At 39.0% G+C, this 25,614-nt stretch overlaps 1 long non-coding RNA gene and 1 pseudogene across 1 annotated transcript; one reads left to right on the top strand and one right to left on the bottom strand.

Moving 5' to 3' along the window:
* Positions 1-689: 689 nt before the first annotated feature.
* LOC134476732 (uncharacterized) lies at positions 690-11,386 on the bottom strand. Its single transcript, XR_010048538.1, has 3 exons — positions 11,138-11,386; positions 9,883-10,019; positions 690-1,133 (listed from the first exon to the last, which is right to left on the bottom strand). It is a non-coding gene; the product is annotated as an uncharacterized LOC134476732 (long non-coding RNA).
* Positions 11,387-21,857: 10,471 nt separating this feature from the next.
* On the top strand, positions 21,858-25,289 carry LOC100720060 (myosin regulatory light chain 11-like; annotated as a pseudogene).
* The last annotated feature ends 325 nt before the right edge of the window (positions 25,290-25,614 follow it).

Genomic DNA, 25,614 nt, shown 5'->3' with positions numbered 1-25,614 from the left:
AACAAAATGCTTCCTCATGGCTATAGGACTTTCAGGTCCCTCAGCTGGTTTGATGCTTATGCTCACATAAAACTAAGTAAAACAAGTAAAACACACAAGTAAAACAAAATAAAATCCCATGCATAGTAACCTTTATATCACAGCTCAGCATCTCAGGTGAAGACTGAAAGCTGTGGTTGACAGGTCACATGGGAGTCACTGTATTAATGGTATCTCATGCTTCTCACTGTATGAAACAAATATTAAAAATAATTGTTACTGGTAGCATATCAGTGCAAAATCAGGGAGGATGGTGATGCTAGTACGTTTATATCCACATCAGAATCTAAAATAGTGACGTGTTTGATTTCTGAGGGATCAGTGAATACAAACTTTGTTTCATGCACAAAATATGTATGTATTATATGTATATTTGTATGTACATATGATACAAAGTATGTATATGTAATACAAATTTATAAAGAAATTTTAGTGTTTAGAGTTGTGTCTCTGTGCCAAGATAGCTTATTGCAAATGTATAAATATTCCAGAATCTGAAAGAAAAAAAATATACTTCTGGTTTCAAGCTTCCTGCATAAGAAATACTCAAGCTTCACTGAAGGTGCAAAGGTAAAAATTCTAGAGCAAATAGTGAAAATTGTAGTGCACAAAAGCACTGTTTTAGGAGAGAGCTAAAACACACACACACACACACACACACACACACACACACACACACACAGTAGGGTTACCTGGCAATCACAAGAAATTCTGGAACACCTCTGATGGAATTAGGATTATAAACGGGCAAACAAAAAGATAAGGGGTGCCAAATCTGAGCTGCTCCTTTTGTTTTTATTTTGTCCAAAAGCTACCCTTGGCCGGGCTGAAAAACTTTGCTGAGGCTATAGTGCAAACCCATGTGAGTGTTTCACCTGTACACGCTGCATAGGAGCACTGTGCCCCACGCCAGTCACTGCAGTAGGTGCAGCCTTGCAACTTGAGCAGGGAGAAGGGGAGCAAACAAGGACACTGCTTCCCAGTTGAATTCTGATTACTGCTACCGAAGCTTCTGGCACAGCTCATTTTTGTCCACAAATTGTCAAAGAGGTCCGGTGCACACTGTCGATTCTAGTAGCTGGGTCCTTCAGGCACTGCAGGGAAAGTAAAAACCAGGAGAATCAAGAAAAGTAAAAGGAGCCAGAATAAGGACCCCAGGGTAGATTTTGTTACAGCGGAGCATACATGATATGTGATGCAGATTCAGGTCTCTTAGATTAGATCCTGGGAACAGGGTCAGGTGCCCAGTCTGGGTATTTGAGATGAGGCATTCTCAGGAGCTCCCCTTACATACCAAGGCAGATTCAATCGCTTTGGGAAAAATGCCCTTGATTTGCTGTGGATGATGGTTTGATTTTATCTTTTCCCCTCCTGTGTAGAAAATTTTGCTGGTTTTAAGTGGGAATCCAGGATTCTCAGATGTTGGGACATCCTCCTGTGAAAATAATCCACCTTCACCAAGCAATGCATGCGAGGAGCTGGCAGAAATGAGGCCCAAACCAAGGGACAAACAAGCCAGATCTCCTTAAGTATCATGTGTTGTTTTCAAAATACTCAAGAATCCCCATCTGGGAAACAGAAGGCTGTCAGAGACTTTCTTGAGGTTGATTTGAATGCTTAAATAGGAACATCTCTATCTTTATGATCTCATTAAAAAGCTTTTTCTTCCTTTACCTAAAATTTATACAGACTGCCTTTCTTAAGTGGAATATTAACCCCTCAAAAACATCCAAAATTATCAGAAGAGATTATATAATAAAGAATTTCTTAAAATACATATATCTTAAAGTATACTATCTTCTGTAGGAAGGGGTTGAAAACTGATTTTCAGAACCGTATCTCTCTGTCTCTGAGGTCTTTTGTGTCTGTCTCTTTTGCCCTCTTTTATTCATTTTGCTCCAGAAAATAATGAATTTTACATTGTATATTCATATATATTCAAAAATCAAAGAGAGGGCCGGGGATATAACTCAGTGGCATAAGTGCCTGCCTGGAAAACACAAGGTCCTGAGTTTCATTGCTGATAAAAATTTCATATATATTTTTTATATATAAAAATATAACAAAGCTCAAAGAGTACTTGAATGGTGTTGTCCAAGTTTTACAAAAAATATGTAGACTGCATTTTGGTGCAAGGAAGAACCATCACTTTAAATTATTCAATGAAAGCAGATTTTTGCAGATGGAGAACAGTAAAGACTTATCTGTTTTATCTGCCTTTGTCCTCCAGGATGGATGAAGTCTTGGAAGCAATAACACACACACACACACACACACACACACACACACACACACACACACACACAAGCACCATTTTGTCTAACACATCACAAAAAAAAAAACACAAAAAGAAAAATTTATTTTTAAATAAGAGAGGTTTTTTCCATAGGAAAAAAAATGAGGGTTTATTGTAAGAAAATAGCCAAGAGTCAGATAGAAACTCCTCTAGAAGAGAGATTCTACTTGCCTACTGCTACACATGTCCGCCTGTCTCACAAACACACATCTTGGATTCTGGACGCAGGGTGCAGAAAATCAGTGGACTTGTGTAGATGTCTAATAGGATGGGACAGAAAGGAAGAACTATGATGTGATAAATATTTCAGAAGGAAGAACAGATTTCTTAGCCATCATTGAGAGATGGCAGGGAGAAGAAAGTATAAGGCTCAAGATCTTGTTAGGGAATTTGCAAATGAATTTCAGATCCCAAAGGAGGGAAGATGTCCTCATGTCTGATTTAAGTTGAAAACACATAGACAAAAGGTACTAGATGAATAGTTTTGGATAGTCACATATAGACTCAAACCACCTGATAGGAGATAACATGTGCTGTGTAAAACCTACATTTAACCAAAACATTGGCAGTTCTGAAAGGAATGCGTGTGACCTCTAAGATGCTTGGATGTGGTGTCTTCAGCCTGCCTCTCCTTCGCTGGATACTGATGAGCATAATTGCATATACTTGTTGCCTTCATAGTACCTTCCATTGTGAAGTGCTCCTCAGTAAGGTCAGCATTAATAGAGATTTCCAAATCTTTTAACCATGTTTCTGCACATATCAATGGTTCTTTGAAGTTAAAGCATCTTTGTTCCACTGTTTATTTGTAAAATATTCTTTTATTTTGCTTTCTAATAGTTTTACAATTTTTACCTACTTATGATTTTTTTCTATATATTTATTCCTTAAACTTCTTATGCTTCTTAAATTTATCACTTAGTATATTTTTAACAGGTTTCAAAAAATTACTCCTTTACTTGCATTGCTACTGTTCCATTCTCTCTCCTTTTTCCGCAGATTCCACATACACACATGTTGGGCCTCTTACGATGTCTTCCACATTCGTTATGCTCTTTTCCATATTTTTCACTCCTTTGCTTTTCAATGCTAAACATTAGAAACTTTTTCACATCAATATTTCTATTTATAAATTATTTTTTGTTTGTATATAACCCAGTATTAAAAACAACTATTTCATAATTTGTCTTACTTCTTGTTAGTCCTAAAGTTTTTGTTTGATCTTCAATTTCCAGTTGTCTGATGAAATTTTTATTCTTGTTTAATTTTTTGGCCTGTGAATGAAAGGTAATAATGCCACAGTCTGACTTATCTTTAGATGTATTTCTGTTTACTTTTAAAGTTTTGATCAATTCCAATTTTTTTCTGATTGAATACAAAATTTGTTTATGAAATGTTTAACAAAAAATTTAATATTCTGTTTTAAATTATATATGTCACAGAAAAGTGCATAGTCTTTCTCTTCCAACCCTTGGGAAAATCTGTTAGTTATATGTTGGTTTAATGCAAGTATGTTAGTGTGTGTGAGCATCTGACAATCAGAAAAGTGACTTGGTTCTAAATTAGATGTAATATTAAGTAGGGACACATGAGAATGAATCAATGTACATTGGTCATTGGTATAAGAAACAGAAATAGGTGTTGGAGACACAGCACAATGACACAGTGCCTAACTGGCAGGCAAAAGTCCTGAGCTCTATTCATGAGGGGAAAAAAAAGGAAGAAACAAATAAAACAGAAACAATGGTGTGTGGGTGCCTGTAGAGAGAATCTTTGAAGGAACAGTCCAGTGTGCAAAAAATTAGCATGTCTAAAATCTTAGGGAAGCCAGCTAAAGACCCAGGGAGGCATTCCTAATTCCCTGGGAGTGTGGAGGCAGACTTTCCTCCAGTTTAGGGGACCTCAAGGATTTCTTTTAAGGCCTTCACTGGATTGAACGAGGCCTATCACATCATTGAGGATAATATGCTTTACTCGAAGTCTACCAATTTTAGTGTCAGTATCATCTAACAAAATTTATCTTCACAGAAATATCTAGCTGGTGTTTGACCAAATATCTTGATACTATTCCCAAACTGAAGCCTAAAATTAACCATCCTCCATGGCCCTTCAGTCAAGACCAAGCCACACTTAGCTAGGAAAATATTTCCCTGCTCCACAGGAAATCACTGGCTTTTCCACAAGCAGTCTCAGGGCGCATGGCAATGTTTATGTATCTTAAGAGCACAGAAACTGATACTGAATTATGTTTATTATCATGTACAGTTTATGTGCATTTGAATATTTTGTTAGTTACTATGGATCTAGTAAGACACACACTTAAACACTATAGTTAATACTGTGGTACTTCGTCAGAATCCCTTGAAGCCCATGGGCACAATTCCCAAGTTTATTGGAAACCCTGCTCCTCATTCTCCCAGTTGTCTACCTCAGCACTGCCCTGCTCAAGTTTATGATCTCTCTGGAGAGTCAGCCTGTGACTGATCACCAGCCCAACTGCCTCACTGTAGTTTGGAAAACTTCAGCTCCAAGTTCAAAGTTCCTCAGAGAACTCCTCACACTTGGAGCCACATCATAGCTCAGAATTCTTTCTATTGTTCAGCTCTCTCCCTGGTCTCCTTATGGTTCTATTTTTCCAGAGCACTTCCCTACCAATACAATGCACACATCTTAGGTGTGTATCCCAGGGAAACAGAGATGTGCATATAAAATGATTCTTGCTTCATTTTTGCTGCAATAATACCTGCAAGGAAATGAGAGCATGAAAAATGTTGACTGTGATGGAAATCCTACAATTTGGAACTGTAGCAGCTTTTCAGAGTGATCCTGAATAGAAGTTAAGGTTCTGAGGACTTGGTGTCTCTACTCAGAGCAGTCACCCAATGCAGTCTGCTCCTAATGAGGGCCCTACCTTTAGGTGGTATGACTCTTTCTCAAAACAGGGAAATCCCAGAAAGAGATTCTATTTGTGCCACTGTCGGACAACACTCTGGATAATCAGAGGGATATGTACTTGGTCCCAAGGGAAGATAGAGATAGCACACTGGAGGGTTCGCTATACCACTCAACTCTCTGTCTCTAATTTCATTTCCTGATACCGAGAGTGGAGCCAGGATGCAGATGTAATTTTGGACAAGGCCATGGGTGACAGATGCCTGCCACTTTTGCATACAAAACACTGTTATGCAGCAGCAGCCAACTCTTTAAACTTTCACCACCACAAAACTTTCACTGAGAGGGAATACTAATAGGAAGAGATGTGCTGGCCACTGAAATACATCCACTGAGAATGAAATCATAAATACAAGGATTTGGGAGGTTAGTAGCTGTTGCTAAGCACCAATAATTTGTTAAAAGAGAGAATGTCAAGCTTGGGGAGATTAATTACTAATTCAGACAAAATATGAAAGCCAAAGAATTTCCTTGATATCATTTCCCTATAGCTAGAAGGCAAATAGAGCCGAGAACTAGGCTCAGGATTTAATTTTAAGAGTAATAAAGTTTCAGAGATAGTTTTCAGCCCTGCCAGGTCCTATATGCAAATGTGAGTGCATGAACAGGGGATTAGAAAGATTTTGAAATTTGGGATTAGAATACCTGAGACTACACAGTTCACGATTTTGAACATCTACATTCTTTTTAACCTTCCTGTCCCTCTTAGGTATCTCCGTTCTTTACTTTTAAGTCATGCAGGAGCTGCAGAAGAGGTAAGTGTTTTAGAATTTAATGTCCATTCCACTGCCTTGGATTCTAAATGTGCAGAATTATAAGATGCCGAACATGAAGTGGAAGAACGTTAAAGTTCTTGGACATGGACTCCTCATAAGATCCAAGATGAATCAGCCCAAGGGGAACCTAGAGATACTGTCAATGTACTGGCAGGATAAATGGTGGAAAACTTGGAAAAGCAGTAGCCCACAGGAAATGAAATGGAAACATAGAGTTGTCAATGCAGATTATAAGTAAATAGGAGCTCTCTCTTAGCTGCTCCTGGATGGTACAACCAATGTGGCAGACAAAATGGCCTGTATGAGCAGACAGGTAAGAGCTCCCATCCACCATGAGCAACCTGGCCAATGCCTCTGCCAGGGGCCAACCTGTGAGCTACAGAGACTGATGTAAGGGCTCATGAAGGCATCATTATTTGAGGAGAATGAGCAGGTAGATTGTGACAAGTTTAGGCACAAAACTATTCCTTGGAAAGGGAAGTGATTCATTTTGACCAAAGTCAAACTAGGTTCCAGATATAAATTTTTCTTTACATATGGAGTGTTTGGGCCACCAAAAAGGGACCAATTTGACGACAAAGAAGACCATGTCTCTGAGAACACATGAGTCTACTTCGCATCAAAACACTCAAAAGCTACGGATGCAATAGGATGCGAGGTTGCCTCTTACAGATACAAACAAGTGTTCAGCTTGAAGGTAATGATGACAGAAAGAGGGCACCATCTCTCAGTACGTGGCACTCACCATAAATTCCCACATACTATATAGTGCTATGTTCCTGGTAGACTGAGAACGTTTGTTCAGGAAGCAAGTGGGGTTGCTTTCTTTACTCCCAATGATTTAGAAAAGAGATCTGTGCTGTCTGTTTCCTCACTTTTGGTTCTGCAGCTCCAGAGATTATGATTCCCTGAGGAAGAATATTTGTTCTCCAGGGCACAGCAGCAGTCCTATAAATTCAAGTCCAGCAGATTCTGGGTTATTTTAGATTCCTACAGAAGGACCAGCAGGGAGAAAAGGAGTCCTGAGCTAGCAGGAGTCATTTACCCTCACTAGCAGGAGGAGGTAAGGCTGCTTCAGCCAAGAAAGAGCAAAGTGGGTAGCTCAGGCAGGTATCTTGCTGGGGCTTCTCTTGGTGCTCCTGTCCACACTTAGCTAGGAAGGTAGCACATTCATAGCCTGAGGTGGACATGAAAACCAGGACTCAAATCTCTCGAGAATGAAGGTCTAGGTCACCTTACCAGGCAAGATGGCCTGATCATGGTGATGCTACCTGAGAAGAAAACCTAGGCAGCAGAGGAAGAGCTAAAATTATCACCCAAACCTGGAGACTTACATACAACATTTTTCTAGTAAGGTTTTCCGGAACACAAGACCGGGAGGAATCTGGAGGTCTGCTTATATAGATCAAACACTGAAGCACAAGAATATTTTTGCAGTGCAGAATGGATCATACTGGCACAGTGGTGGCAGGATCATCAGTACTGGTAGCCAACTCCCAAGGCCCTCAGAGCATCTGCTGTTCTGCCCAGGAAGCTGCCTATTCAGGTTACACTCCTTCCCACCTTGTAGGAACCGGCTAATGATCTTCTGATTGGGGATTCAAAAGCTAACTTCCTTTTTTCAATGCAGGGTAACTTCAAAGACCCCATGCCTTTTTCTGTATTCAGCTAAGGCCTATTATAACTATGCAAATCAGCTTCTTCCTCTCTCTAATTCTCTTGGTTCATCTCCAAAGAGCCCTTTCCAGAAAACCTTCTGCAAAGCAACCAGTCATTTCCAGGAAACCCAACTAACACACAGACACACGTGGAACCAGGGCACCAGCTAGGCTGCCTCTGTCCCCGTGGCTCAGTGCCAAGGAGGGGAAAAGCTGATGTCTAGATTCCTTATCTGCAAAAACAACACGAGGCTTGTCCTGATAAACTTGGGTTTCTGTCCACAAAACACTAAGTCTAGACACTTTACTGATCATAATGTTCATAAACTAATGGTTTTGTCTAACAGAAAATTTGATATGATATGTTGTGTGATTCATAAAATAGTTTCCTAACTCTAGGGATTGATCTAATCTATGTGTATTAGCTGACAAGCTCAGTAGAGAAATAATATTTATAGCTTATAATAAGGCCATAGCAAGCATTTAAAAGCACAAAAGAATACACTTCATCCTTAATTGAAATTTCTTAGAATACCAGGCTCACAGTGGCAACTGCATTCTGTAAAGACTAGAAATTTTCTTATATTACTAATTAGGAACTTTTACTAGATACCTCTTGAACATAACTAGTACGCCTTCCCCATTCTTCAATTCATTTCTGTTTATTCATTTTGTGAAGGCTGCTATTCGAAGATCTTTTCCAAACACTAATTGTATTTATTCTCATTTTTTAAAAACTGTGTTTTCCCCTCCCTTCACCCCCTCCCCCGTGGGATGCTAAAGTTTAAAGATAACCTATATGATTTCACTGATCTTTCTGTCTTTTGCAAGAACTCTCAAATTAATGATTTTCTTTGGGTTTGTTAAAAAATTTGCAAACTTCTAATCCTGCCAGTTAATGTGACTTCTGCTAATATTGTACACACAAGCTTCAAATATACCCTTGCCTTAGCGACCAGCATGGTACTGAATGTTTAACACTACCCAGTTGAAATTAATTGCATGGATAGACTGGCATAAACAAATTATTTTGGGGGGAAATAATCACTTAATGATGAGAATGAATGATGGTCCCTTGGGAGGCTGAGGCAGGAGGATCCCAAGTTTGAGTTCAACCAGGGCAACTTAGTGAAAGCCCAGCTTAAAGTAAAAAGTGAAAGAACTTGGGATGTATTTCAGTGGGAAACCCCTGGGTTCAATTCCCAGTACTGAAAAAAGCCCACCAAAACTATGCTGGCTTAGTAAGACCATAGTCAGGGCCACTGTAGTGTTCTTTCAGGAAACTCTAATGCAAAGTTGTGAAGCTGTCCGGGCGTGGTGGCGCACTCCTGTAATCCCAACACTCAGGAGGCCTGACACAGTTGCAAGTGGGCTACAAAGTGAGCCCAAGGTCAGCCTGAACTGTGTAGTGAGACCCTGTCTCAAAAAGACAAAAAAAAAAAAAAAAAAAAAAAAAAAAAAGTTGTGAAGCTGCCTACTCATCATCTAAAAATATCTAACAACTTCTGCAGGAAAATTTAAATTGCTCCATAGATACAGGATGTTATTTTGAAAACAAGAAAACAAGCACCAACATTTTGTTATAACCTGCAGTGTTAAATTCCTAGCCTAATCATTTCATTTAATCCTGGTAGATCTTGACATTGGGAGGCAAATTGCTAGGATGTGACCAGCAGGAAGAGGAGCATCTGGACCACCTCTCCCATTCCATACCACTGACCAGTCAAGCCCAGGACCATGGCCCTGTCCCACTCATCCTCAATGAGATTCTGAGTGTCACTTCTGGCCAAATCTGGTATCTCTCACTGTTCTTGCAAACTCTTACAAATCTATCCAGCATCTCACAGACATAAGCATCCTGAAACTCCACTGGTGAGCATTCTGCATTGGTTTCCTGATGCCCCAAAGGCCAATCCTATTTTAATAACATGTGGACTCTGCCTCTTTTCTCAGACTTATCTTCAATTCATTTGTTAACCCAAACTGCCCTGCACACAGGTCTATTCAAGCTGCACTAACCTTGTTGTCCAATTGTTAAGCACCCTTCCTCTCTTATGTGTTCAGCCATTGTCTCTGCTCTGTGAAATATATGTGTTTCCATCTTTTTCCCCAGTGGAACTGCTCCCTAGAGTCTCCCTTAGACACATCTCTGTTAACATACCTCAACAATAAGTTGATCTGATTTCTTTGTTCTTCTGCAAACCTGCTGGGGACAGGTCTGTTGTGGTGTCCCCAGAGCCTAGAACAAGTAGCTTGTGCATTTCTCAGTGCACGGAGATATCACATCCTCTTTTCCTCCTGAAGCAGGAGAGAATTGATTTGGAAAATTTTTATTAGAGCTCAGAAAATTTAAAGAAATTCTGGTGAGAAGAAACTCTTGTTACTATAATTTTTTTCACTATAGCAATATCCAACAATTTCTATTATTAGAAAGTGATTCCAAATTGCTAGAATTCAAAAAATCTAAATTTCATAAATAATATTCTTGGCAAATCCTTGTTATTCTTAGTACAAAATCAGTTCCCACAAATTCTAGCATCATTTGAGTAGAATGTAACTGGCTATCTATTTTCTTGGAGTTGGATATATAAATTGTTTTAATTTTAGAAAAGATAGCCAACAGGAAATAGTCATGAAATAAGAATGAGACCTTTCACTTCAGTCTGTAGAGGCCTCTCTCCACAGAGAGAAAATGAGAGAATAACATAGAAAAACATTCTGCCTCAAATGCGAAGTAATAAAAATAAAAGAGAAGGAGAAGAATTTGTTTTATTGAGAGACCTAAAGGCAATGAAAAATCATTACCTTCTAACAAGCCAGTCTCCTGGGGTCTTTGGGAGGTAACAATTGAATGTAGCCATACACAGCTATGTTGTCTGTTATTAACCTGGCTTTCCCACACAGAAGTGTCTCATTTAGCTCATAAAATGAAGCTAAAAATCTATTAATAAAATTGTGTATCCATCATAAAATTCTTTATAAACATTCTTGCTCAAATTCATATCCATTAGAAGAAATTTATATATAAATTATTATTTCCTACTATTGAAGGTATTTCAAAAGGATTATAACTCATCATATGAATTATAATAATTAATTTTCAAATAAAAATAACAATAATGTTCTGTGTAAAAGCTTTAGGTGCTAAATTAAGTTATTCTGAATATAATGATGAAAGTATGCCAGCCTAGGAAATGTGAAAGATACATGTTACAGCTACTGAGATAGATGACTACCTCATGTAAAGAGACTTTTACTTTTTATTATTTGTTCCGCACTTGGGTTTTTCCAGGACCTCATTTTTGTCAGACAAATGGTCTATCACAAAGTTGCACCCATAGACATAAGATTTTTAATATTTAAGAAAAAGATCTAGAAACCTCCCACATTTGGCAGAATTTAAAGCAGAAGCTGACCTGATCCTGCTGAAGCTACTTCTGAATCACTGCTGAGACAGCACAGAACTTGCCGAACATTGGTCTGCCCCTGCCATGGCGACTTGGCGCATCCCAGAGTGCACACCAGCTTCCACCTCCTAATGGGCTGCTTCTTTCCTACTATTTATGGAAAAGCAACACAAGGAAAACACTGTGTAGACCTTGAAGCTCGCCATCCTGAAGCTGAAAGTCAAAGCAGAGATAATTTCTGTACGTCTCCTTCCCCTGAAATCTGCTCTAATGCAGTTGAGCTCTTACAGGTCCCAAGAACCCTTGACTCTGAGAGTGTTCCAGACCTGGGTGACCCCTTCTGCCCAAACCCTGATGGGGCACTCAACTGTAAACAGGAAAGTGGGGGTTGCTTTCACTTTTCACTCCTTCCCTGAAACTCCTTATTTAACAACTTTTGATGCTGTTTCATATAAAGAAAAGAGCTTGAGGGGCAAGGAAAAGAAGCTGATACTCCACTATTTTTCACCTCATTTTTTCACATGCTGTCAAAATTTTCATGGTAAGAGTGGCTCTTCATGACCGCTCTTAGGGTTATGCCTTTCATCCCTTCCAAGACCTTCCTGGATGCTTAACATGGAGGACCTAAGAACTGTACCTAAGAAGAGAGACATATTAATTCTAAATTTTAATTAAATATATTTCCCCCTTTGACTAAAGTGTGCCTGGAACATGGAGAACAATGTAAATATTCCAGGCAATATTTCAGGTGAGAATTTTGAAACAGTAAACACAATTGGTCCTACTGGGTGTGTGATAATGACACATAAACACCACTCAGTTAGGTAGAACTATGGTTTGAATGGGTCCCCCAGTGTTCGTAAGACAGACAGAGGACTCCCAAAGCTGTAATGGTGAAAGATGGAAACTTTTAAGAGGTGGCTGGCCAAGAGGACTGTGAGTTCACAAGTGAATTAATGCTGTAATCACAAGAGTGGGTTGCTTATCACCGGGGTGCAGTGCTATCATAGGAATGGGCTCCTGAAAGAAAATGAGTTGTGTCACCTTCTCTTTTCTCTTATATGCCTTCTCTCCTACTTGTGTCTCCACCATGTGATGACACAGTGAGAGTGACATCACCAGGGCAGGATAGATTAGATACCTTGAGATTAGACACACAAGACTTGGGAAGTGTAAGTAATACATCTCCATTCTTCATAAATTACCAAGTCTTGAATATTTTTGTAGTAATGACACACAAAAAAGGCAGGCATGCTTTAGCCAAAGGGGGAAATAATATTTAATTAAAATTTAGAATTAATATGTCCCTGTTTTTAGGTAAATTCCTAATCATATTTTAAATATATGTGCTATTATCAAATATCTATCAGATATCATCATATTGGCACTCTTCCATTTACTGAAAAATAGTTGTATCCTTAACATATTCATTTTTTTTGTTGTTTTGGGACCAGGGATTGAGCTCATGACCTTGCTTTTGCCAGGCTGTCTCTTACGATGCTGAGATAAATCCCTGGCCCCTTTTTTCAAAAAAAAATTTTTTTTGGTCCTGAACATGTTAAAAACAAATATTTGAAAGTAAGAATAAAATTTTCTTTGCAAAATAAAAACATATATCAAAGCCTAAGACATGTACTATAAAACATTCTAAATGATGCTGTCACTCAGGACCATGTAGTTTTGTTTTGTTTTTGGTTTTTGGTTTTTGCTCTTTGTCTTCAGTAAGTGTGAGAAAATCAACTGTGTCTGCAATTGCTTTGTGAATTTTGTTATTCTCTTTTGAGATTCATAAGTAATTATTTTGGAAAGGTTTCAAATAAATATTTAAGTTGATTATTCTTATCTCCATGGTACATTACATTTAAAAAGCAGCAGGCTGCCAAGTCACGAGTTCCAGTGAGTTCACTCCAAAGAACCGAGCATTCCGGGCTGCGTGTTGTAAACATTAACAGAGTTGCTCTGGACAATGAGCTGTCCTAACAGAAATGACCTGAATTGTCCAGTACACAATTTCTTAGAATAACAGCCTGTCTTGCAACCTGTTTGCAGGAAATCACTGCTTGCATAAACAATAAAAATACAGACTACCTCTTAATGATGCAGAATACTAAAGTTGTGGGGAAAATATATTTTATTTAAAGAACTTAAGGCCTAGAAGCAGAAGATGTAATTTAGTAATGTATATATTTTAATAATAGAATGTATAATTTTAGCATCATCTTTATGTATGATAAGTTGGGTCAAGGATCAATCTTAAGCATAAAGAATATTTGATTTTGAAATTATGTTGAGTTTTCTTTGTTAAAACTCTTTTCTATTCCCTTGCAATACAATTACTACAAATTGACCGCACTTAGAGGCAAACTAAGGCATTGTTCCTTACTAAAAACCTCATTCCCACTCCTAGTCCTTGAGTTATTCAAGCTTAATAAAGACACCAAACTTCCTGAAGACTACTTTTCCTTAACATGTGTTCCAAGTTAGCTCGTAGAATGTGCTGTTTCAAGAAATAATCTGTCTGTTGCTCTGATTCTTCTCCCACTGCACACCCCTAAGCCTGGGCTCTCAGCTTGCATCTCTGTGGGACCTTGCTTACCCACACATGGTGACTGCAATTGCCCTCTGTTACAATCCTCATTCCCCAATCTATTATTCATCCTCCATCTACCCTGCTCACTGATCCCAAAGTATTGTTTCTCCCCTTTGCTTGTTCTTATTTCGTATCTAAATAATAACCAAAACATCAATTTACCTGCTAAATGTCCTCTAGCTAATTGTATTTACACACTTCCTATGACATGTAATTTACACATGTAAAATGCTCATACTAGTCAATGTTACTTAATATATTTACAAAATCGGAAACCATTGCCGTAATTTCTGAAAGCGTTTCATTACTCCAAAAAGAAACACATGCCCAATAGCTGTCATTCCCATTTATCACCTACTCTTCAGCAGCAGGCAAACACTATTCCACTTTTTGTCTCTACTAAAGTGTTTATTAAGTATTGTATATAAATAGAATACAATATGTAATCTGTTGAGATTAATTTTTTTCATTCAGCACATTTCCAAAATTCATCTGGGTTGTAGCAAGTAGAAACTTCATTTTTTATTGCTTAATAATATTCTACTGTATAAATATTTGTCCATTCATCAGCTGCTGGCAATGTATACTCTATCCACTTTTTTGGGAGACTATCATTATAAACGTTCTTGTACAAATTTGTGCGCAGACATTTGTTCTTGTTTCTTTTGAATGTACACCTACTTAAGTCTGCTGAGTCATGCTCTGAATCTATCTTTAACCTTTGGAGAAACAGCTGAAGTATTTTCCTAGGAACTGTACCACTTTACACTTCTAGCCATCTATAAATGATTCAGTCTCTAAATCCTTGCCAGCATGTGTGTTTAGTGATCCTGTGAATATCTGATTTCAGCCAACTCTTGTGATTATCTGATTTTACTAAAGTAAACATGAAGTGGCATCTTCCTGGGATTTCTGATGTTTTTTTTTTTTTTTTTTGATGATTAATGACATCCAACATGTTTTCAGCTTGCTTCTTATTGATCATGGTAAACCTTCTTTGTATGTGTATATCCTATTTTTATATTTGTCCATTTGACATTTTTGATAAAATTTTAAGAGTTCTTTCTATATTTGTACAAGTCTTGTACATATGCATTGGAAATATCATCTCCCACTTGGTGGGCTGTCTTTCTTACTGTCTTGATGAGGGCCTATGAAGCACAAATCTAGAGATTTTGATGGCCTGATTCATCTTTTCTTTTTCTGTGCTTTTGTTGTCATATCTAAGTTAACTACGGATGAGCCAAGATTGTGAACAGTTGTGATGTTTTGTTTCTGAGGAGTTTTATTCTGTTATTTCTTATATGGAGGGCTGTGATTGATCTTGAGTTTTATTTTGTATATATTGTTAGTTTCAAACACTCAAAATTTTCTTCTCATTGCCAATCAAATAGTCACTTCAGCTCTCCAGCCCAGGCACATTGCTGGCCTGGATGGTTACATGAATCTCCTTGCTGTCTGCTTTACCTTCAGTCTGGGGCATTCCTAATACTGTGCTCTGAAACAAGAGGCCTTTAGAAAATAAGCACCTAACTACATCACTTCTCATAAAGATGTGCATGAGCATATTTTCAATCAGGCAGAGGAGTCTCAGGCCTTAGACATATAAAATTAAAAGAGAAGAACCCTACTTACATATATCTTATGGTTCCTTTTGTACCTATCAAGTTGTTTAAATGTTGATATGCAAGTATTCAAGATTTCAGAATAAAAAATAAAATTCATTTTCTAAACTATAAGAAAGTTGAGAGGAACTTTTTAAATTGTTTTTATTTATCTATGTATTGAAAAACTATATGAAATTATTTTCAGAAACTAACATATCAATAACTTAGAATATGCACAACTACATAGATACATATGAATAAAGAATACAATAAACTTGTGAATTTTTTCTTTATATTTATAGACCAAAAATTACAAAATAAATGTGTCATGTGAAAAAAATGAGAGTTGTTTTTGTCTTTTGAGCAGAATAGTATCACCTTTGTATCTACATGCTTAAGTTTTAGTCTTTATTAATATTAGGCCACAGATAAATTGATCTCAGGTAAATTAAAATGTGATCCTGATGGCAAAATATATTTAATTAGAACAAAGGGTAATTATTGGAAGTGTCAAATATTGTGGTTGAGTTGAACATCTCAATTAAAAATTGGATAGGGTCAGGTATGGTGGCACACACCTGTAATCCCAGTACTCGAGAGGCTAAGGCTGGAGGATCACTGTGAGTCTGAGGTCAGCCTGGGTTACATAAACAAGTTCAAGGCTAGTCTTGACTATATAGTAAGACACTGTCTCAAAAAACAAACAAACAAAAAATGGGGAATTAAACTTATGTATATAAATCCAATATAAACTTATAAAAGTTTAAAAGACATTTTATAAAATCAGAAAGAAATATGGATCTATCACTGTTTCACCTTGTTTCATGTCTTTAGCCATTCATTAAAATGTGACTTGAGCCTTTTGTCATACCCTAAAGAGATTATACTACATAATCCATGAATAAACTTAAATACTCTATTTTCATAGTACTTAAATCTTGCTTCTCATCCAAGAAGTGACTGCAAGATTTACATGTTGACTTGATACACAAGACATTCTTACTGTAAGTCACAGACATGCAAGACTGCTATGGAATAGAAGAAAAAGATGAATTTTTGAAAACTTACTGAGACAAACATTACATTATGAACAATGTGCAATTTTCTCCTGGGAACTTACCCGTGAAACAGAAGCCTGTTCATTATGACCTCAAAGCAGCCATGAGCACATACAGGTTGAAGGGTTAATGACATATGCATGGGTAGCCAGAGGGTTGGTGGGGTCTGACCCTGAATGATCTTCCATATGACTCTACTGTTTTCCAAAGAGAACCACACAAGGCTTCCAGCTGACATTTTACTTAATTCATGCTGCGGTCCATCTTAACCACTTAGAACATACAAGTTATTTTGTGAAATAATAGAAAGGGAAGAATTGTGGGTTAGTGATTATAGCCGGGAGTTTGAAAGAAGTTGGTGGACAGGTCTTACAATGGACTTTTTGTATAACAGCAGATTCTCAAATTCAGCAATTAGACTTACTACTCAGTGACAGTGAATGATGTTAATTTTCTTTTCTAGTATTTGGGAATAAAGTTCATTCATTAAAGTGATCAATATTTACTGAGCACTTACTATAGAGAAAATACAGACCCACCACACTAAGGTATATATTCTAAAGAGAAACTGTCTTTGTTCTTTCATATTCAGACATTTTGACTGAAACAACTCAGTAATGAAATCCTTTTGGAATTTTAATAGTTCCAATTTGGAAAAACCCATGAATGGAATGATGGTTTGGCAGTTTCTGTGAGCCTCCAGAATTCCACTAACGCTTATATTAGATTATGCAAAGCTGGGTTTGCAGCACCACAGACCTGTTTTGTGTAACTGGGTGTGAAAAGAAACTCACTCTAACTTTAACTTACATTCCCAAAGTACCCAATAGAGTTGTGAGTACTGTCCTGCAAGTATTGCTGATAAATGACACAGGGATTGGCCTGGGTCTGATCCAATCCCTACCATTCAAACTGTACACAATCTCTGGAAAGCAAATGGACCTAGGATTTTCTTCAGTGTAAAGCAGACATCACAGCAATTATTTCCCATGTTATTGTAAGAATTGCATAAACTAACCACTGGCATTCAAACATTTCAGTAAGCACTAGATTCCTTGTATGTTCTTTTAATTAAAAACACCTTAAAATGCAGCTGATGCAAATAATTCAGTTACATGGAAATTGTATTTTCTGACCACTTGGACTCTAATCCAATATCTATGGTTGGAAAAAATGCAGGGAACTACATGTCACAAAAATATGAGCTGAAAGTCCTTGGCTCATCACTTGTTTAATTTGTGATGTTAGGAAAGTAATTCAGCATTGTTGGGCTTCCCTGGAGCACCTGGGGACTGAAAATCAATGCTGTTCCAACCCTGCTTTTCTGGTTCCTGGATGAGCCAAATGAATTGTGAAAATGGCTCTGAGAAAACTGTATTATTTATTTGCCAGGTATTCTTCTAACGTTTGGACTGAGCAAAAAATAGGAAAGGCAGAAAGGAGATGGGATCATGTTGAAATTTATATAGCCTTTTCCACAAGAATGAATTATAAATTCATGCTATGAAGACATGAGTTCAGTGTACCACCAACAATTCACGCAGAAACTACACTCACCTTGGATGCAAAACACAGTCCGGTTGTGCATGTCACCTCAGCAAAGTTGCCTGCAAGAGAGGAAAAGCTGCATCTTGTTTCAAGCTAAATAATAATAATTCATATCATGAGACTGTGAAGCATTACTAGAAAATAATGATTTGCTGGAATAATTGGAATTCATTTCCACCACACCCATAACCTTATGAAAGCAGTGTTTAGCCATCTGAAATCTCCCCTTGTTGATCTGGGGTTTCCTTTCATACAGTTCAAGACTTCTTTAACATCAGCTGGTGCAATGTTTTCTACAGCTGACTACTAAGTACGTTTTCTCTTTTTGCAGAAAAAATCATCCCAAAGGATTTTATTTTATGGCCATTTCTGCAAGAAATAAGCAAACAGTCTGTAGATGAGGAGCTGTGCTGGAGGGAGAACCAGGCCTGACTGACTGGACAGCACGGACAAAGCCTTCCCAGGCTTCACAGAGACATGTGTGTCCAGTTCACCATAAACATGGACACTTGCTATGCGCCAGTCAAGATGCTTGAAGATGGTGGAAACATTAGCTAACCCGATTTGATTACTGCACTCCACAACACACGTTAAGTTGTTACAATTTACTGCATACAGGTACATAACTGGAATAGGAACCCATTTTTAAAACAATGTATGTGCTGTGTCACATGAAGGTGACAAAAACAAGTCTAAGAATAAAAAATTAGAAATCATTTCTAATTCCACAAAATATAATCCAATTTGAAAAAAATATAAATCTTCTTGAATTTATTCTAATTTTACACGTAAAAATAAAGAAAATAATTTTTCTTAACCTTGTCACCAGAAATCGATTTTGAACAGATGAGAATGGGAATGGTGCAGCCCCACAGCAGGTTGCTTGCTGAGCAGGCATGTGGCTCTGGGTTTGATCCCTAGCAATAAGGATCAATCAGTCAACTAATAAACATATGAAACTAGAATTTGTTGCACTATAAACCATTGTAGAGTTATTAAGTATGAGAATATCATTTGGGTCCTAAGGAAAGGCTCAACCTCCCTCCATCTTAGTGCAGTTGTAAAAACAGAAAAAAGCAAATTTCATGATGGCTAATAACCAAAATCAAAAATATCACTGAACATAGTAGCAAGTAACACCCAAGCAATCATAATTCTTACCTTTTGATATAGTCAATGACAGAATCCATCCTCCATTTTGTAACTTAATGCAGTAAAACACAGAACATACTTTAGTTTCATAATGAAAGAATAAAAATATAAATTGCTCTTGATGTCGCATACAAGGAAATGTGATCTACAATGTTATTTGTCCCTGAACAAACAGAAGGCTATTATCAAACACACAGGCTGGCTTTTTGTTTGTAAATGTGGTGGAAGAAGCCAGCATGCTTGGAAGCAGCATGGTGGGAACAGTGAGGACTGTGCTCATCTGTGCAGGCACGAGGCATGGCCACCATCTGAGCCCACACCACGGGGAGGTTGCTGGGATAGAGCAGAGCAGGAAGTCTAGGCCCACCCTGCTCTGGGACATGGCACTTTTCCTTTCTGGGAGCTACTCTCTCCACTTACTCACCTAAGTCAAAATGAGTCCTTGTTACCACAGTTATAGATGATAATTCTTACAAGAAGTTGTTTTGATCTGGAAACACTGGGGGAAGAAGTTAGAAAACCAAATGAGCTTTAGAATCATGATCATGTCACAGGGCTCAAAAAGGAGGTGCAGAATGTAGATGTGACCTGGAGCAAGCTGAAGCCTTTTTCCTGTCATGTCAATTAGGATAATGAAGATTCATAATTGATAGAGTTGTGAGAAGTAAGGGATATAAGGCATATAACAGAATCAGGAAATGACCAAAGAAAGTCATGAATTTTCTCTTTTAAAGACAGAAAATAATATTTATGAATTAACTGGATGGTGATCTAATGACTTGAACATGGCTTAGAGATGTTTGAATCCCTAGTTTCCAACACGCACCAGGCATGGAATTCTAAATTGTGAGACCAGCTGATGGCATAGATGCCCACAATGATAGACAAGATCAACCAAGGAAACATTCATTGGCACAAACCAATCAATCTCAATTTTTGGCAATATTTACCTAGTCTTAAATCTATAGTTCTTTTACTTATGACTCAATCAGAAAGTTAATGGCTAACAAACTAGAGATCACTGCATTCAATCAGCTTCATTTCTTGATAACTATAGAAAGAAATAAAACAGAGATATAATCATCACCATTTGTCCAGTTTCCACTGGCTAAGCCACAAACATGAATACATCATTGACTTCTAAAATAGAAAACTGGCCATATTATTTTCCTTCTTAAATCATTTTAATTATATCTATCGTCTAGAACATTTTTTCAATTATATCAAAGTTTAATTCATGCACATGCCCGTGATCCCAGCACTCTTAGGAGGTAGGAAATTAGAACCCAGTTGGTAGGAAGGGATGGGAATGTTGGTCAGCTGAAAGGACCTGAGCTTAATCCCCAGTATTGGAGAGAGAAAAACAGGGTAATGGGAAGAGATGAGGAGAGAATAGGAAAAGCTACTTTTTATAGGTGAACTTTATTTAATTTAATTCGTTTATCTCTCTTAACCTAAATCCTGTGGCTGGATATATCTCTGACAGAGTAGATGCTTATATTCAAAGTTTTGGGTTGAATCCCCAGCATCACCTCAAAATAAAAATTAAGAAATAATGTAAGTACTACAAATCATGTAAAACACGCAGCTATACACCACTTGGTGAATTTTTACTTTTTCTATATATGTATGTATGACTTTTAAAATTTAATCAGATTGGGGTTGAACCCAGGTCCCTACTTATCTTTGGAAATATGAGCAGAGGTGACCTGCCCTCCATGTCTCATGCACTCTGCTTTTTAGCACAGATGGCAGACAGAGGATGCTTACATTCTTTATGATCTTCAGAGAGGCAGCCTGAGACACAGTGATGGCCTGGTTGGACAGACATGGAATGCTGCTCAGAGCTGCTGGAGCAGAGCCTGGAACCACTCTGCACCCAGGAACCAGCATCCAAAAAATGCCTTTGGGGGTCAGTCTACCAGTCTTTCTACTGCCCCTCCAAAGCAATGTTGTATACATACACAGTTGTATGATTTATGACTTGTGTCAAAGCCTAGTGTACTTACAGGTGAGTCTTTTCAGAGGTGGCTGCATCTAGGGTGTGTGATTATGGATTCCAGACATGTGATAACTGGATCACTGATTGAATTAGCACATAATTCTGAGAGTGGTTGAATGGGTTTACTGAAGACAGAGGTCTCACCCTGGTGTGGATGACACCAACCAGTAGGCTTCTATTGTAATCTGAATAGAATATAAAGGGACAGAAGAAAGGTAGCCTGGTTGCTTCCTGCATGCTTGCCATGAGCCCTTTCTCCTCTGCCGTGCTCCTATCCCATGTCATCACGTCATAAACCCAGCTGATTGTGGACTGAAACCTCTACAAACTGTGAGCTAAAATGAACCTTTCCTCCTTTAACTTATAGGTGTCATGTATTGTCTCTCAGCCAAGGAGAAATGTCACTAAGTCAGTGACCACACCCTAGGTGTGATCTCTAAAATACATTTTGTCATTCTTTACTGTATGGCCAAGTGCAGAACTTTCCAGATCCTTCAGTCTGCTCCTGTTTCAAATATAAATTCCATTCTAGAGTTGTGTCCCTTTTCTCACATTTTACAATAAGCAGTCAATGAAAGCCAGGCCCTACCCTCGAAATTATGCTTTAGTGTTTCTTTCACCAAATATCCAAACTCATTGCTCACAAACACTACCTTCCACAAAGCACCATGACACGAACACAGTCCGGCAAAGGTCGCTGCCACTTTGAAACAAGGTTCAATTTTCTTAAAATTTCCAATGACTTATTCTTTTCCCGAGAGCTCTCATCAGAATGGCCCTGGCCATTTACATATCTGCAAACATTCTCTTCAGGACTGTGCAGGTAAGCTCTAAGGAGACTCTCTCTATAGCTCTTTTCTTCCATGTCTTCTCAAGTCTCATCCTCCAGGCTCAAGCTCAGTCTACAGCAATGCAGGTTTCTTCTGGCACAGACATGCATGCTACCCTACCTGTTGTTTACGACCCAGTCCCCATTTTCGGATACTTATTACAGCTTCATTCCCTTCCCCTGGGAAAATTACTGTCTTATTCCACTCAGACTACTACTAAAAACACAAAACAAAACCTCTTAGAATGCATAATTTATAAACATCTCAGAGTTCTAGTTCTAGTCAGAAGCTAAGGCATCTGTAGATTTGGTTTCTCTCTCTCTGTCTTTCTCTCTCTGTCTCTCTCTCTCTGTGTCTCTCTCTGTCTCTGTCTCTCTCTCTCTCTCTCTCTTTCTCTCTCTTTGTCTCTGTCTCTGTCTCTCTCTCTCTCTCTCTCTCTCTCTCTCTCTCTCTCTCTCTCTTTGTCTCTCTCTCTCTCTCCTTCAAAGCCTGTGCCTTCCAGATGATTTTTCTATATCATGCAATGGGCTAACGATCTCTAGCTGGCTTCTTATATAAGAATACTTATCGCACTCATGAGGGCAAACCCAGAAAGTGTAGCCAAAAGAGGAAGAGGCAGAGAAACCTTCAGAATGTTGACAGTCTCCTGGAGCTGGATGACACATTTAGAGATGTGAGGGTCCTCAAACATACGACTTGCGCTCCTCTAACCTTTTGCTGAGAGTTGAAGACTGCTTGGGTGACAGAGACCTTGGAGGAAGACACTCTAGGAACAGTAAATGAAAACTGAAAACCCTTCCTGGAGTGGAAACTTAAAACATAAAAACTTTCCACTTGCCTTTTCCTGAGGCTTTGTCATACAACTGCCACTAAAGGCTCTGACTCCAGCAGAGTGGCTCCCATGGGGGAGACAGAAGCCAGGAAAGCCTTTTGTAGTTTTACAGAGCTGGGACAACAAAATGATAGATTTAAGTGGATTCTCTCGTTCACAGCAGGTCTCCCCTTTAAGACAGTTGCTGAATCCCTAGAGGCATTATGCAAAACAGTGCCTGGGCAGATAGGTTGTGACATCAACGTCTTAGGGGGATCCCAATGATATCCTATAATTTGACTCCCAACCCCTCAGCTGCACCCCAGGTTAATACTTGTACATGAGCTGCCAGAAAGACTCTTGTTAGTCACAGAACACACAACGAGCCCTGTGCTACTGCAGCGCCATGCACCATAGCTTGGGACGATCCTACTTGCACAGATCTGGGAAGGACCAGCCTGGCTGTGCCATCAAGACAGTGCTACTTGTCTCCTTATAGCAGATGCTGTTGCTGGCCGAGCCCCTAGTGGTGGCAGCAAGGGAGATACCTTCCATGCAGAGACAAGCCCAGAAAGTGACCCAGTAGTGCCTTGTGACAGTTTGCCAGCCTCCTTCCAACATCAGATCTGACATGAATCTAAAGCTGGACTCCAGTGCCCCGGGGTGCCACCTGGGACACAGTCTTGCAGCACAAGGGACTCTAAGGAACATCCCTATTGTAGTAGGATTAAAGCTTGCTGAGCTTCACCCTGCAATAAATTTAGTGGGGCCATATCATGACTCCCATCCTCTGTGCCATCACGGTGCAGGAAACCTTCCAGAGATCAGCTGAGTAGTATCCTTGGCTCTATCCTTTATAGGTCTTGCAGCTCCCAGGCCCTCCCAGCTGCAGTCTGGGAGCAATTTTGTCTCCACAGGGACCTGCGTGAGTCTCACTGTGTGGCAGTGGAGGGGGGCACTATCGGTTTCACAGTGGTAACTGGAGTTTGGCTTAGCTCAGTGGCTCAGCTGCAGTTTCTCACAGCTGTGGTCTGGGAACAGTTGTCCAAGGGCCCATGATAGATTTGCCAAATTCTGTCCCAGAAAAGATTCTTCAGTGGCTTCAGGTTTCAGACTGGCCCCTTTTATATAATCTGAGTGCAATTCTGCCCGTTGTACCTCTGATCGTGGTCTTGTTATGGATTTTGAAAAGGGCCTATAAGTTGGCTCCAAGCCTTGTCAGCTGCAGTCTACAGAGAAACAGGAAGCACACTTATGCCTGAAAGGAAGACTGATGACAGTTATCAACCCTGAAACAACCTTGCACCAAAGCTCAACCCCTTCTGGTGTACAACTCAGGGACACAACCTGTTCTCCAGCAGGAGCCTGCAGAGATCTCAAGGAAGCTATGCTCACAAGCACACCTCTTAAGAGACCTGCTGTCTGTGAACCTAGGAGCAGACTATCATCTTAGTGCTAGCCTTGCTGATCAAGACCTAGGGGAATACTAGTCATGCAAAAATCAAAGAGTACCCACCCCCACTGGAGTCTCTTGGAAAAGTTCTGTTAACTGTGACCCAGCACCTGCTACCTGACATGAATCTAATCTTTTGCCATTGTGATTCCCAGGAGTTATCTCATCAACCTAAATATCTAGCTAGAAAAGACTTTAACCAAATCCAAAAGACAGGTTTGCTCCTTCAAATACACACACTAATGCAAGGCACCTAGGTAACAAGGAGTTAGACAAACATGATAGCACTGAAGAAGCTAACAAAACTCAAAAGAAATAGATTTGTATAAAAAGAGTTCAAAATAACCATTTTAGCTAAGTGTGGTGATATATATCCATAATTTTAGCACTCTGAGAGGCTCAGATGGGAGGACTTCAAGTTCAAGCCTAGATTGGGCAATGTAGCAACATCATATCTCAAAATAAAAAATAAGTACAAGAACTGGTGGTGTAATACAAGGGCCTGGGTTCAATTGCCACTACCCCCCCCCCAAAAAAAAAAAAAAACAAAAAACCAAAAAAGACTTTATAAAAGCTCCAAGAGATATGGGAAAGTACATATTGGCAATGAAATCAAATTAGAAAATTAATGAGCAAAAAGAGAAGTCTAATAAAGAAATATTTTCTTACTTTAATGGGGGAAGTTAGAAGTTGATAATACAAGCACTGCTAGAAAGTGCACAGCCTGACAGTGATTGACCAGAACCTCCATGGTATTATTGACAAGAGGACGCTCGGGACATCTCTACACCCAGGGGCAGCCTAAATGTGCAAAATGAGGAGCTGGACGCCGTGATAAGGGAAGCCAGTGGTCCCATCAACTTCACCGTCTTCCTGAGCATGTTTGGGGAGAAGCTCAAGGGTGCCGATTCACAGGATATGACCACTGGCACCTTCAAGGTCCTAGACCCCGAGAGGAAGGGCACCATGATTACCACGCAGTGCGACCGCTTCACTCCCGAGGGGATCAAGAACAGCTGGGCAGCCTTGCCTCTCAGATGCAGCCGGCAACATACAACGTACACTATCTGCTACGTCATCACGCACAGTGACACCAAGGACCAGAAGTAGAGATAATCCTCTTAGGATTCTGGTGGCCATGGCTGCCACCGCAGATTCCCAATATAATTCAACGAGTCTTTAAATTTCTAAAAAAAAAAAAAAAAAAAAAAAAAAGTGCACAAACCAGTAAAGCTACACACCATATAAGCAGAATAAAAGACAAAATCATATGTTCAGCTCAATAAATACAGAAGAAGTGTTTGTAAAACCTCAGCATCTTTTCATATAAAAAGTTCTCAACAAACTAGGCACAGGAATCTACCTCAACACAGCAAATGCCAGGTAAGAAGAGCATGCAGGCGGTATTATACCGAAAAGTGAAGAATTGAAAGCT

The sequence above is a fragment of the Cavia porcellus genome, unplaced genomic scaffold, assembly GCF_034190915.1.
Source record: "Cavia porcellus strain 051 isolate PalLab524CR breed Dunkin Hartley unplaced genomic scaffold, mCavPor4.1 scaffold_7, whole genome shotgun sequence".
In the NCBI taxonomy this organism is placed as follows: Eukaryota; Metazoa; Chordata; class Mammalia; order Rodentia; family Caviidae; genus Cavia; species Cavia porcellus.
The sequence above is the reverse complement of the archived record's forward strand: the minus strand, read 5'-3'. Positions and strand labels throughout refer to the sequence as shown.